This window comes from Sus scrofa, chromosome 2 (assembly GCF_000003025.6).
Source record: "Sus scrofa isolate TJ Tabasco breed Duroc chromosome 2, Sscrofa11.1, whole genome shotgun sequence".
NCBI lineage: Eukaryota > Metazoa > Chordata > Mammalia > Artiodactyla > Suidae > Sus > Sus scrofa.
Window position 1 is genome coordinate 99,476,502 of NC_010444.4, and position 14,425 is coordinate 99,490,926.

At 35.3% G+C, this 14,425-nt stretch overlaps 1 long non-coding RNA gene across 2 annotated transcripts in view; it reads right to left on the reverse strand.

Annotated features, from left to right (window-relative positions):
• The window catches only part of LOC102157568, a 582,930-nt gene that overhangs the window by 136,763 nt on the left and 431,742 nt on the right, over window positions 1-14,425 (reverse strand). For both annotated transcript variants that reach the window (XR_002341822.1, XR_002341823.1), the window contains one exon: window positions 13,368-13,484. This is a non-coding gene — a long non-coding RNA (uncharacterized LOC102157568). The remainder of the gene's footprint in view (window positions 1-13,367; window positions 13,485-14,425) is intronic.

The following is a 14,425-nucleotide window of genomic DNA, read 5'->3' on the forward strand; positions in this document are numbered from 1 at the left end:
TTTTCAGTGTCAGTGAAGTTAAAACATGTCAGCAGCAGTTCCTTCTGTGAATATTGTCTCACATGAAAGGAAGGATGGATTGAATTCATATCTGAAATAAGACAAGATTTTCCATCTGACCTCATTATGTGTTTCTCTGGAGTGCATCCCTGGATTTCTGCTGGAACTGAAATGTGTTGTGTGGAAACCAAATATAAAACAGCTCAGTACCACCATAACTGACTCTTAATAAGACAGGGTATTTATTGTTTTGCCACAGTCATCCCTTAATGCTAAAAGTCATAATGATGTGCTGAATCCCTTTGTTAAAGCAATCCCCATAAGTGAAGGCGTGTACTAATGAAAGGGTTTATGCCGCACGGCTGGAAGCAAAGATGAAGTCGCATTACTGTATATCACGGAGATTTACATGGAGAATATTTTATGGAAAGATTTTTAGAAACTCGTCCGTTGCATCCTTATAAATAATTAAACATACAAATTATCATTGTTACATACAGCTGGTTTCCTTTTCTATGAGGATTGGTAATCGATTCAAGAATATATTGCTTTAAAGGGATTTATAGCCTTTTTTATTATTCCTGATCATACTAGAAAATTATTCAGAGGTCAGAAATAATAGAAAAGTTTCCTCTAGATTAATTTAGTGCTATAAAGAGATTTCCTATATATCATTAAAAAAAGTATCTCTTTTTTCAGTTTTATCTGTACAAAGGCTTAAATTCATAATGCATGTATATATTTATATATATCATACTAAGGGAAAGAAATATTCCATTGTTTAGATTATTATTGTATATAAATTAATACATATGTTTACATATACACACATTACTTTTTTTTTAATTTCCCCAATAAATTTTTTTTCTACTATGCAGCATGGTGACCCAGTTACACATACATGTATACATTCTTTTTTCTCACATATATTTTAATATAGTAAATGTAGGGAAAATATAAGTTAGAATTCCAAAATCTACCACCGTTAAAATATTTCATAATCTGAGCTATCTTGTAAATTAATTATCATTATACTTAAGAAAAAATCACCTGCAGTCAGCTACTTAGAAGAGGTTATTTCAAAGATCTCTATATATTTATATATAACATAGATATAGTGAGATATACTATTTTAGTACAATTAATGTTTTCTATACACTTAATAATTTGACATATAGTTCATATTTTTAGTTACCACAGCAACACAGTGTTAAATCAGTGTTCATTTTATAAAACAGTAAGTACCAAACTATAGAATATAATAAATAGTTTACCTTGGACACGTTTTGAAGACTCAATGGAATCATTTGATCAAAATGTTCCATATGAACCTTAAAAACTTCTGGTACACAACGAAACATTTAAATTTAGTCCCTGAGGATAATTAATTTTTTGGAAATGGAAAGACCATGTTATCTGTGACACTTTTTACTTCATAAAAATCAACTAGTTTATTCAAAAAGTGGCTACTTATGAAATATATACTGTATCCCAAGCATTACTGCATTAATGCTGGGAATGCAGAGATTAAAACATCTCTATGCAGGAGGCTACCCATCAAATACAGAGCTACCTGCCTCATGTACAGCTGATGTGAGAAACAAAGTTAAAATTTTACATACAGGATAGTTTACCTTCTAGGAAGTGGAGCTTAATCCTGCCACCCTTGAAAGATAGTAACTCATTTCCAAATAAGAAAATAGGAAAGAGAAAAAAAAAATAACCATGAAGAAACTTAGCAATCATGACTTTAACCAAGCCATGAAGGCTAATGCTATCAATGATGCCCTATGAATATTATCACATGCCCTTGACATGTGTTAAGAAGCTATCTCTACCTCTCTGCTCTTTTTTCCAAAAATGTATAACCCCATCCTAGACTGAGAAAAAAAATTGAATAAACTTAGCTTAGATGATGGTTCTGTATGATATTTAGCCAGTACTTCTCGAGACTATCAAGGCCATAATAAATAAGAAAAGCCCAAGACTCTTTCACCTCTTTCAACCAGGAAAGCCAACCAGGGAACCAAGATAACTAAATGTAAAGTGGTTCTCTCGACTGGGTATGGCACAGAAAGAGGAATTTAGGAAAAATTGGTGAGATGCAAATAAAGTCTAGAGAGCAGTTAAAAAACTCAAAAAAGTTTACATATGTTTACATATAACTTTAAAGTCTAACACTCTATTCTATTAGGAATGAATAACTATCATTGCCTCAACACCCCATCAACAACAAACTACCTAATGGTCAAGAATGGGGGAAACTCAGCATTCCGTGTAGCCAGGACAGCATCACACAGCAAGTATGATGTCACAGATTCTAACATGTGGGTCCATAATTATGGATTTGAACCAACCTCAGCCAATGGTTTGCAAACCATTTGCTACAGAACACTAGAAACTTTTAAGACTGTGCTTATCAGTAAAAAGACATAGCCTTAGCCACATCCCTATCTCTAATTTAACTATGCTGTCATAGAGTCACATATTATTACATTTTACAAGAAGCATCCTTGACTTCAAACAAAACAGAAGATCAGTTTGAAAATTAGTAATATAGATAAGTGCTTGTGGGACTTTAATGCGTATACAAACCAGAGAGTATCTTGGTAAAAGCAGACTCTGATTCAAGAGATATAGGATAGGGTCCAGGATTTTGCATTTCTAATAAGTAATGCCCACCACCAGTGATGAGAACATTGCTTGTCAGAGAACAACACTTTATGTATGAGACATCTAGATCAAAATTTTAAACTGTTCTCTTATCTATAAATTTTATAGAGGGAAGTTTGATGTTATTTTTAATAGGTCTTATAGTTTTTACTAACATAAAGCATTCCTTCATAGTTAACTAGTTTTCGGTTGGAAAAATATGAAAGTGGGGTTTTCTGAGCTACAGCCCTCTCCATTCCTGATCCCTCAGTAACCCCAACCTCACCCTTATTTCTTGTAATAACCCTCAGAAACATGACCTCATCCAGCCTTCTTCCCTTGACCATCTTCTCAGCTGTGTCTTTCTAGAACCAGTCATTTCAACAGTAATATTAGACTCAACTGAGATGTTTCTATGCCAAACCCAGTCTCAAGCAGCACTCGCTATTAATTACACCTTTACAGAAAAATAGAGGAAAGTAGATGTTTCTGGTTTTTAAAAACCTTTGCTTTTATATTTCATCTGGGCATGTGACTCACATTTTAAAAATTATTTCATGTTGACTCTTACTACCTTCTCTATAGGGTGTTGCAAACCTTCTACAACCTCAGAGGCCAAATTTTATTCCAAAACACTTAGCACTCAATCTTTCTGTTTCCCAAGACTGAGATTCTTGAGCTCAAAACATCTTTCCCTCATTCCTGATACTTCTTCAAACTACTGAGCAGACAACCTTGAAAACAGACAACCAGTCTCTTTTGAGTGAATATCACATCCTGTCCTCATTCTCTAGAAGGTCAGGGTCACCAATAACCATTTGCCAATTCCCTTGACATTCTTTTTGCTCAGGGTCACCAATAACCATTTGCCAATTCCCTTGACATTCTTTTTGCTGACACCATGGGATAGCTGATTTTAGACATAGTTTTGGGCTTCTTCAACTTCAGATTGCTTTCTGAGCTTCTACTCAGTTCTTTTATATCTGCTTTGCTGCCTTTTTCAAAAAAAAAAAATTCTGTAAAAGACCATAACATGCAAAAGTTTTATTTGACCTCTAGAATCCAGTTACCTGGTTTTGAATCTTAATACTACCATACTCTATGATTTAGAGCGAGTTGCTGCAGTTTATGTTTCCATATATAAAATCAAGATAATAACAGCTCCTATCTCAAATGGTCACTTTATGGATAAAATGGGTTAATATGTAAAATGCCTAAAACTACGACAGATAGTAAGTGCTAGATAAATGTCAATTAGTCCTATTACCTATCTACAACCATTCTTTTAGATAGTTTACCCACTCTCATTTCATCAGTGATCTCCTTATAGATGTTTCACATCTATCTGTATTTCTAACTCAAGAGTTTTTCAATATAACCACTTTTGACATTTGGAGTTGGACAATGCTTCCTTATGAGGAACTGTCCTGTACTTTCTAAGAGTATCTTTATATTAATATCTCTTTGATGCCTCAATGTATGTCCAAAGGTGAATTTACCATATTCTCCTCCAAGATAAGTTTTACCTACTTTCTTAAGTATGATAGAAAACTTAGTGATCTTGACTTTTCTCTCTTGCTTTCTATAATCTAGTAAATTGTGTAAAATATCCAATCCCATTTTTTTTTACCATTTATCCTTTATGCATTCCCACGGGCATTATCAGAATCAGCCCCTCATTCTTTCAACAGAGTTATGCTGACACCCCCCTCAGTGGTAGACATACCCTAGTGATAGTAAGACAAAAGTCCAGTCATCACGAAACTTTCATTCCATTGAGGGAAATAAGTAAAAAGTAAACAGATTAATAAACTGTGTACTTTTGAATAGTGATACTGTCATAAAGAAAATAAAGCACAGTAAGGGGAAAGAAGAAGAATGGAAGATGATCTTTTAATTAGGGGGCAAGTAAAGGCATTTTGGGCAAGATAATATTCCGGTACCTCACCCTTGAGGTGGCAATGAACATGGTACTTATGAGAAAGAATACAAGGTCAGAGTGTTGGAGATTACTCAATATGTAATCCTGTTCAGATTTGAAAGGAAAGCTTGGGGAGTTCCCATCCTGGCTCAGCAGAAATGAATATGACTAGTATCCATAAGGATGCAGGTTCGATCCTTGGCCTTGCTCACTGGTTTAAGGATCTGGCATTGCCACGAGCTGTGGTGCAGGCTGCAGACACAGCTTGGATGTGGCATTACTGTGGCTGTAGTGTAGGTCAGCGGCTATAGCTCTGATTTGACCCGTAGCCTGGGAACATCCACATACTGTGGTATGTCTCTAAAAAGACAAAAAAATAAATTAATTTTTTAAAAAAAGAAAGGAAAGCTTGGAGCCAGATTGTAAAATAAATGCACAGGCAAAAAATCCTATATATCACCAAAAATGAAAAGTGATAGATCTAAGGTGCTGAAATTTTATTAGTCACTTGATTTCTTTGATTTCCATGTTATAAGTATATTCATGTGTTTTATAAAAACTCCCCATTTGTACAAGTTATATTCCAGTCCTGGCTTAGAAGAGAGCCAATATTCACATTATGTGTATAAAATGTAGACAACTGTATAAATAAATAAACATCCAAAGATATTTTGAAAGCATTTGAAAGTCGTAATATTTTCATATAATTACTATAGCATTAGAAATCTCCATGAAAAACATGTGAATTTTGGTCTAATACTAATAAAAAATACTAATAAAAAATGCAAACTATGAGATCACAGAAATTATTTCAACATAGTAATTACACATGGCACTTTTGCTCTGTAAGTGATTTAATATGCAACATATTTAAAATTTTTTTAAATTTTTTAAAAATTTTTTTTGTCTTTTCAGGGCCGCACCTGCACCACATGGAGGTTGCCAGGCTAGGGGTGGAATTGGAGCTGTAGTTGCTGGCCTACACCAGAGTCACAGCAACACAGTACCCAAGCTTTGTCTGGAACCTATCCCACAACTCACAGCAATACCAGATCCTTAACCCACTGAGCAAGGCCAGGGGTCAAACCTGCGTCCTCAAGGATGCTAGTCAGATTCATTTGCAATGAGCTACAATGAATATATATATATATACGTATATAGTCTTTTCAGGGCCGCACCCACAGCATATGGAGGCTCCTAGGCTAGGGGTCGAATGAGAGCCGCAGATGCCGGCCTATGCCAGAGCCACAGCAACGCCAGATCCAAGCCGTATCTTGGATCTATGCCACAGCTCATGGCAACACCGGATCCTTAACCCACTGAGCGAGGCCAGGGATCGAACCTGCAACCTCATGGTTTCTAGTTGGATTCATTAACCACTGAACCACAACAGGAACTCCCAATGAGCCACAATGAGAACTCGGTTACATATGTTTTTTTAAAATAGCAAAGTCAAAAAATTAGCTTCAAATGTTCGCAGTGCCTAAAAAAACAGCTAGATTTAAGGGTATGTTGCTGATTTGCTATCAAAAATTCATTTTCTCCCCCTCCAAACTCTCCTTGCCCCTGCTTTAAGAATTTATTACTTAATCACTAAAACCTCTTTGGCCAAAAATGCAATTTAAAAAAAAAATGCCTGGGATAAATATTATTAAATTTCTTGTCTCTTTGTTTTGTGGTTATTGTTTCATTACCTTTGCTTTTCAGAAATGGGTTGTATGCATTCAATTTCTTCAGATGAAGAGGTAAACTAAGGACAGACTAAGGCAGACCTAATTTAGCAATATCCTTATTTGTATACTTAACTAAATCCTTGACTACCTCATTCTAAAGTAGAGGTTTTTTTGTTTTGGTTTTAGTTTTTGGTTATTTATTTATTTTACTTACAGATGCCCTTATTAGCCCTCTTTCTGTGGTGACAGACACCTTCCTTGCTTCTATTAGTCCTCACTAGATTAAATTACTTACATCAGGGCACTATTACATGTCCACTTGAGCTGGTGCTGTGTAGCAAACCAGCACTGGTAGGGAGTGAATGGTTATCAAGAGAAAGTTTACTTTCAATGTTAAGAATTAATTTAGCTGAATTGGTACAGTGAAAGTAGTAAAAACAATCCCCTCAATGTTGTTTGTCAGGGTGTGTTATATCACCCTGGATTGCTTTGTCAATAATCTGCCTGGCCTGCAAGCTAAAAATCTAAGATTGCTTGGATGACTGACAGGCTGGAGATAGCTGATAATTCTAAGGAATTGGAGGTGTAAAATCTTTAAGGACCATGTCTACAGTATAAATGCCAGGGTATCTCCACATCACTCTGTACTTACAAAGGCAACAGCATTGTTAATGGCAGGCTGTCTGTCCATCAAGTTTGCTACCGGCGGATTTATCCCTCTTTCACTCCTTATCTTTCTTTGCTGTGTTTATTTCGAAACCAGCTGCAGAATAAATTGCCTCTTGTCTTCACCTCCTACACTGAGTACAATGATATGTTCTGTAAAGCTTAAAATCATGGTGTTTTTCAAGCTCTTCTTTTTCAGAACACTGACTTCTAATTTTGTTTGTTTATGAATATGTATTGTTTTTTTTTTTCTCCTGTGGGGGCTTTTAGCAGAACACTAAAAATGACTCTTATTTACTTGGCAAGGGCTCAGGATCTAGATAAAGGTGTGTGTGTGTGTGTGTGTGTGTGTGTGTGTGCGATATTTCATAGAGAGGAAATAAATAGACTTAAGATAACCATTTTGTTATTGCTTTGAATAATTCATTACATCCACTCTGTTTTTAATCAAATAATTAAAATTAATAAACAGGCAAATGAGCTGAAAAACTATTTCTATTAAACAATTTCAGAATTTAATGGAGTTTGAGGTCTCCCTCTTTTATGCACATCTGTCCATTTCTACTTCTCTAACTTATTACTGGGAGGAAAGAAAATAATCGTGATTGGACAGATTTGAAGATCAAATGCAGAATGTCCATACAATGTCCAAGTTCTTCTATAACCTGAACACTCTCATGCTGCTGGTGGGAGTATAAATTGGGTCAATTACTTTGAAAACTTTTGGCAAAGCCTACTATTAATATGATCATACATATAGATAGTTTGCATTAACAACTCCTCTCCCAAAGATATAGATAAACATTCTCCAAAAGATATGCATAAAAAAAAATCCAACAAACATTTTTGAAAGCCAAACAATGCCTATAAAATGGGCATGTAAAATATATACATAAAATATGTATAGTATATGTATAAACACTTTTTAATATGGATAAAATTTTTAAAAGGTTTGATCAACACTAGAAAGGATAAAAAAATTGTCTACATATTCATCCACTGGAATACTATATAATAAGGAAATGAAGAATCTGAAGCTATACATAAATGGATCTAACACGGAGCCAAAGGAGGCAGACATGTATACTCTATGGTTCTATTCATATACATTTAAAACCTTAGTATAAATAATAAGCTAGAGGTGACCCTTGGAGCATGGGTTGGTCATGAGGAAACTCTGGAATTCTGGTAATATCCTGTTTCCTCACATGGATTCTGGTTAGATGTTGGCTTTGATTTTTTGCTGGGTTAAAATTCATCAAGATGTATATTTACTATTTGTGAACTTTTCTGGATCAATAGTAATACTACAGAAAAGTTTAAACTTCAAAACTGTCCATATTTTCAGGTAGTGTGTGCAAGTACATACTAAATTATAATTAGTAAGCATCTCCTATGTTCCAACTAAATGGTATTTCTTGGTTATTTTCAGAGGAAGACAAAGCTAAGACAAAAGGGAAGGAGGGCTTTGGTAATTATTTGTGAAAGGCACACATATATGATATGAGTAACACGGAGTTCTCTTGACTATTAAGTTATGGGCATTTAGCCACACGTACATGTGCACACATGCTCATTTGTGTATACTTAATTGAATATCGTGGCCTCCTAAATTAGTAAGTGATGAGGGCAAACAATCATCAGTCATTATTTTGCAAGATAAAAAGTTTCTTAAATTCTTCTAATCATCTGATAGTCAATAGGAAGTCATTTTTATTTGAACTGAATATTATATGAAATAACAGAAATGCCATTCATTCATTCATAAAATCTTTTTGAGGACATGTACTTCTGAGTTGAACATTGTGCTAGGGCCAAGGATATGGAAGATGTAGAGTCCTTGCCTTTCTGTGGAACAAAATGACCTTTTCCCTTTGATAAACCTGCCAGCCCTTTAATATCTCCCAGTATTTTAAATGCTATGTCAGCATGTTCCATTTACTGCAGTGTCTGACTCAAGAAATAGCCCAGTGGTTCATGTACATTTTTAACCTTTAATCATTAAGATGTGCATTAGTCAGCTTAGGCTACTATAACAAAAGTCCACAAACTAGATGGTATAAACAACAGAAATTCATTACTCAAAGTTCTAGAGGCTACAAAGTCTTCCTGGCTTGCAGATGGCTGACTTCTCACTGTAGCCTCACATGGATGAGAGACACAGACCTATGCATGTAGTATCTTGTTCTAAGGGCACTAATCCAATCATGAGGACCCCACTCCCATGACACCATCTAAACCTAGTTATCTCCAAAAGTTCCTATCTCAAAATACTATCACACTGGAGGTTAGAATTCCAACATATGGACTTGAGAGGAGGATACAAGTATTCAGTACATAGTAAGAGGCAATATTTGGTGACGGCAATTTTTTTTTCTTTTTGGTTTTTAGAGTCACACCATGGCATACAGCGGTTCCCAGGCTAGGGGTCAAATCAGAGCTATAGCTGCCAGACTATGCCTATGCAGTATCCTATGCCAGCTGTGTCTATGACCTACACCACAGCTCACAGCAATGATGGATCCTTAACCCACAGAGTGAGGCCAGGGATCAAACCTGCAACCTCATGGTTACTAGTTGGATTCATTTCTGCTGCGCTCAGTGGGAACTCCAGATGATTTCATATTTTAATATGTTGGCATATTTTCAGCCTCTGTTATGTCAGTGCCCTTACCCCCTCCACGCCTTTTCCTCTTCAACAATGACATTAAAAAAAAATTCATAAAGAGTATATTTGCCAATTATATTTCATTTTATACCTGTGCCAATAATTATGCAAGGAAATTCATTACTATCATTACCGCTAGACATTTCTCATTATCACTGCTTCGATGTAAAATAAATGAACAATTAGAATAGAAATCTATTATCACAATTGTCTTGTATGTAAAAATGATTTTATTCCTTAGAATGATGTCATAACAAATTGTCAAGTTAACTAGAAGCTGTAGTTTCTGGACTCCAAAACTCGATTTAGTTAATTTAATATTTTGTTATAGAAACACCAAGATATAATGATATCTCAACAAAACAACAAATCTCTGTTGTTTTGGAAGTTTATGTAATTATTATTATTACTCTTATTTTGTATTTTTAGGGCCGCATCATTGGCACATGAGGTTCCCAGGCTAGGGGTGAAATTGGAGCTGTAGCTGCTGGTCTACACCACAGCCAAAACAACTCAGGATCCAAGCCATGTCTGTGACCTACACCACAGTTCAAGGAAATGCCAGATCCATAACCCAATGAGCAAGGCCAGTTATCAAACCTGCATCCTCATGGATACTGGTTAGGTTACTGCTGAGCCATGACAGGAACTCCAAATTTTTAATGTGGAAATGTTCTAGGAATATTTGCCCTTTCCATTTTGTCTGGAACAAATCCCATTTTCTAGTTGAGCTATATTTTTAACAATCCAAAGTTAGATTTCCCTATGGTTCTTTCTAGTAGTGTTAATTCTACCACATCATTAAATCAGTCATATGCATTTAATATACTCTAGTATATTAAATATATTGACTGTAGGTCATTAATGCCAAATTTTTTAAAGTCTGAAATATGTGAACTACATAGCTTTAAACATCCAAATATTAAGAAGGTAAAAATATTAATGTGCATCTATATCTTGGATATAATCAGAATGGATTAATAAAAGCTTACTGTTTTTTATCTAAATGATTTCAGAAATCATGCTCTATCAGGTATGTGTACAGAGTCAACAATGTAAAGACAATCTCTTTTTCTCTCTTGATCTTCGAACAAATAGTGGTGTGTACTGGGAAGCTGCCATCACCATGAGTACAACAGTAATAATTTCAAAGAAGTGGCCAGGAAGATATAACTAACTGGATGTAGATGGCATGCTAAATAAACCAGTTTGCTATTTTTAATATTCGTATGAATGCTAGCAGATAGTAATGGCTGGTAAGGCTTAATAAAGTATGTGGAAGGGCATTCTAGGTGATAGAACACAATATACACAGACATGGAAATGAAAGAGGTGTCCAAGAAACTTTGATTAGACCACTTTGACAAGTAAACAGAGCTAATTTAAAAGGTAGTAATAAGTAATAGTCAAGACATGGAAATAACCTGAGTGTCCATTAACACATGAATGGATAAAGAAGCTGTGGTGTCTACACACACACACACAAACACACACACACACACACACACACACACGCATGCCCATATATACACAGAATGGAATATTACTCAGCCATAAAAAGAATGAATTTTTGCCATTTCAGCAAGATGGATGGACTTTGGGGGCATTATACTAAGGAAAACAAACCAGACAAAAAGAAACAGAAATACTATAGAATATTTTTTACTGGTGGAATCTAAAAAATACAAGAAACTAGTGAATATAACATAAAAGAAGCAAACTTACAGATATAGAAAACAAAATTGTGCTTACCGGTGGGGAGGAAAGAGAGGGGTAATATAGGGCTGAGGGATTAAAAGGTACAAATTGTTGGGAGTAAAAGTGGCTCAGTGATATATTATACAGCATGGGGACTATGGCCAATATTTTGCATTAACTGAAACAGTAAGTAACCTTTAAAAATGTAAGAAAATTAAAAGTTTTTTAAAAGTGAGTAATAGAAAAGGAAAGATAGGCTGAGGATAGGTAGTTCTAGAATAAATAAATTTGGCTTGACTCAAGACTTGGTACTTGGATACAGCTCCCAAAGCAATTTCAGTTTCAAAATGTATCAATAAAAAGTAAATATTTTATTTAAGATTCCACAGGGCAGGAGTTAAGAGAATCACACCGTATACCACATAGTAAAACATACTTAAATTCTCCATTAGGATTTCCTATTCTTCCTCAAATTATTTTGTCTTGTATGTTTTGTCTCTTCTCTATTAAGCCTCCAGATTCCTTCTTTTTGCCTAAACCATTCAGTTCTCATCTTTACCAAGTGTCCATTATTCAGGTAAACAAAATCTGATTGGTAGCCTTAATTAAATCTTATCTTTCTCTTCTCAGATGTTTCCAGCCATATCCCTCTAATTTATTCAAGGAGAATGGGAAAAAATCTCAGAGTTTCATGTTCAGTGTTATTTAAAATAAAGAAAAACAAATTCAAACAAAGAAATATTAAGGATTAGACTATCTAATACAATGCAAGGTAGGTGCTTAGGAAACAGAGAAGAATAAGAGAGTTTCAATGAAATTATCAGTTTTCATATCTGATTCTTCAGGCTGACCATAAACAAAACACTAAGAGAAATGAGCCAACACATACATGTTCAAAGTGTAGGACCACAAAGCAGAAAGCACCTATGAATGTCAGCAATGCGGCTTTTACTCCAAATAGAATAGACCCAGCAGCGTGTGTTTATAATGTCATGCACAGGGCTTTCTTGAAACTCTCAATTTTTTAGAATGTTTTTCTTTTGAGTTTCTCTTTCCCACTCCGTCTGTAAACTTGAACTGATTGCCTCTGTTGTGTCCCAACTGCAGACCTTCCCGGTGATCCCTGACACAGAATCAAACTCACAGTTTCCACTCTCACACCTGCTATTACCCTTTCCCTCAAATACACCATTTATCCTGACAGTAAGTAAACTTATCTGGAGAAGTATTCCTTGTGGAACTGTAGTTTCTTTCAGATTATCTGAAAGATCAAGTTTTAAGTTTTCCTTTGATACTAAACATAGGTCTTTTCCTTCTATGATCAAGCTTGGAACGTACCTTTTTATTTCAGGTGGAAAACACCTTGGAGTGATGATAGTAAGCAGCACTTAAGTTTATATATAGAAGTTGTTATGAAACCTATTTTGTCACATCAGCCTGATATGAAAGATAATATTGCTCAAGAAATGCTATAAAAATGGCCTCTATGTGCTAAGTGAGAAAGACACTGACTGATGGAATAAATTCTGTCCAAAAAAACCCTTTTTCTTTTTTAAGGAAAAATAACAACAGAAAATAGTTGACAAATCTTTACCAGACAAACAAGTTTTTGTTGTTGTTACTGTATTTTGTGAAACATTATGACTTCTAAACAAAGTAATAAACATCAGTTTCAGGAAGGAAATATTTTTGCATTTTATATATATAAGATAGACTGGAAATGACACAAAGAGTTATTAACAAGACTTTTTTTCTTTTTCTTGTCTTTTTTTTTTATGGCCACATCTTTGGCATATGTAAGTTCCCAGGCCAGGAACTGAATCTGAGATGCGGCTTTGGCAATGCTAGGTCATTTAACCCACTTTGCCAAGCTAGGGATTGAACCTGCCACTCTGCAGTGAACTGAGCCGCTGCAGTCAGATTCTTAACCCATTGTGCCATAATGGAAAATCCAAAAAAATTTTCTTTGTTGAAAATATTCAATACCTAGATTGTCTATAACAAGTTTATCTTATAAGAAGCATATTTTCCAGACTCAGAAGATTAGTGTAATGAGTTATGCACTATAGCCTCTTACACTTGTACTCACCCATCTGCAGTCTCACTTTGATGACATGGGGAGACACCTTCCAGCTTCTTATAGTTCATGGCCAGGTGAACATGCAAGTCTGTGGTCAAGGGCTGCAGCTTCCCTTGCATGTTTTTCCTGCAGTAGTTGGAGACAGAGAGAAAGATGTTGATTCTAGCTCATCCAGTGTGTCCCTTATCCTGAGTATTGCATAATCCAGTTTTCCTTTCCACTACTAGTCTGACTGACACCTAATGGCTAATAGCATCACACTCAATATCGGATGTAGAGACAACAGTAATGCAGAGATACCTATTCCAATTTCTATAATTGTTCTAGTCCTTATAAAAAATTCTTACTCAATATCACATATGTTGTTCTACCCCCCTTTTTTTGGTCTTTTTAGGGCCACACCTGTGGCATATGGAGGTTTCCAGGCTAGGGGTCAAAATCAGAGCTGTAGCTGCAGGCCTACGACACAGCCACAGCAATAGCAACAGCAACACAGGATCTGAGTCACATTTGTGACCTACAGCACAGTTCACTGCAAGGCTGGATACTTAACTCAATGAGAAAGGCCAGGGATAGAACCCGTGTCCTCATGGATACTAGTCAGATTCGTTAACTGCTGAACCACAATGTGTACTCCATACTTTCTACTTCTTTCATCAAACTGATACAGAAACAGCTAATAGGAGTTCTAGATATATGCTGTCCAGTATAGCAGCTGCTAGCTACATGTACCTACTGACCAACTTGAAATGCTAATTGAGATATGCCACATCTATAAAAGATACATGAGATTTCAGACAGAAAAAATAAAAATGTTTTATTTTTATTATATTGACTACATGCTAAAATAATATTTTGGATATATTTATTTAAATTATTAAAATTTGTTTCACCTTTTTACATTTTTAATGTGGCTACTGAGCATTTTAACAACACAGATATAGCTTGCATTTGTGGTTCACATATGTCTACAGGACAGTAATGTTACAGAGGAATAAGACCTTAGAAATGAGTTATCAGAAAGCAAATGTTATAGTGAAATTAAGGCATATGCCTTACTGGCTTGG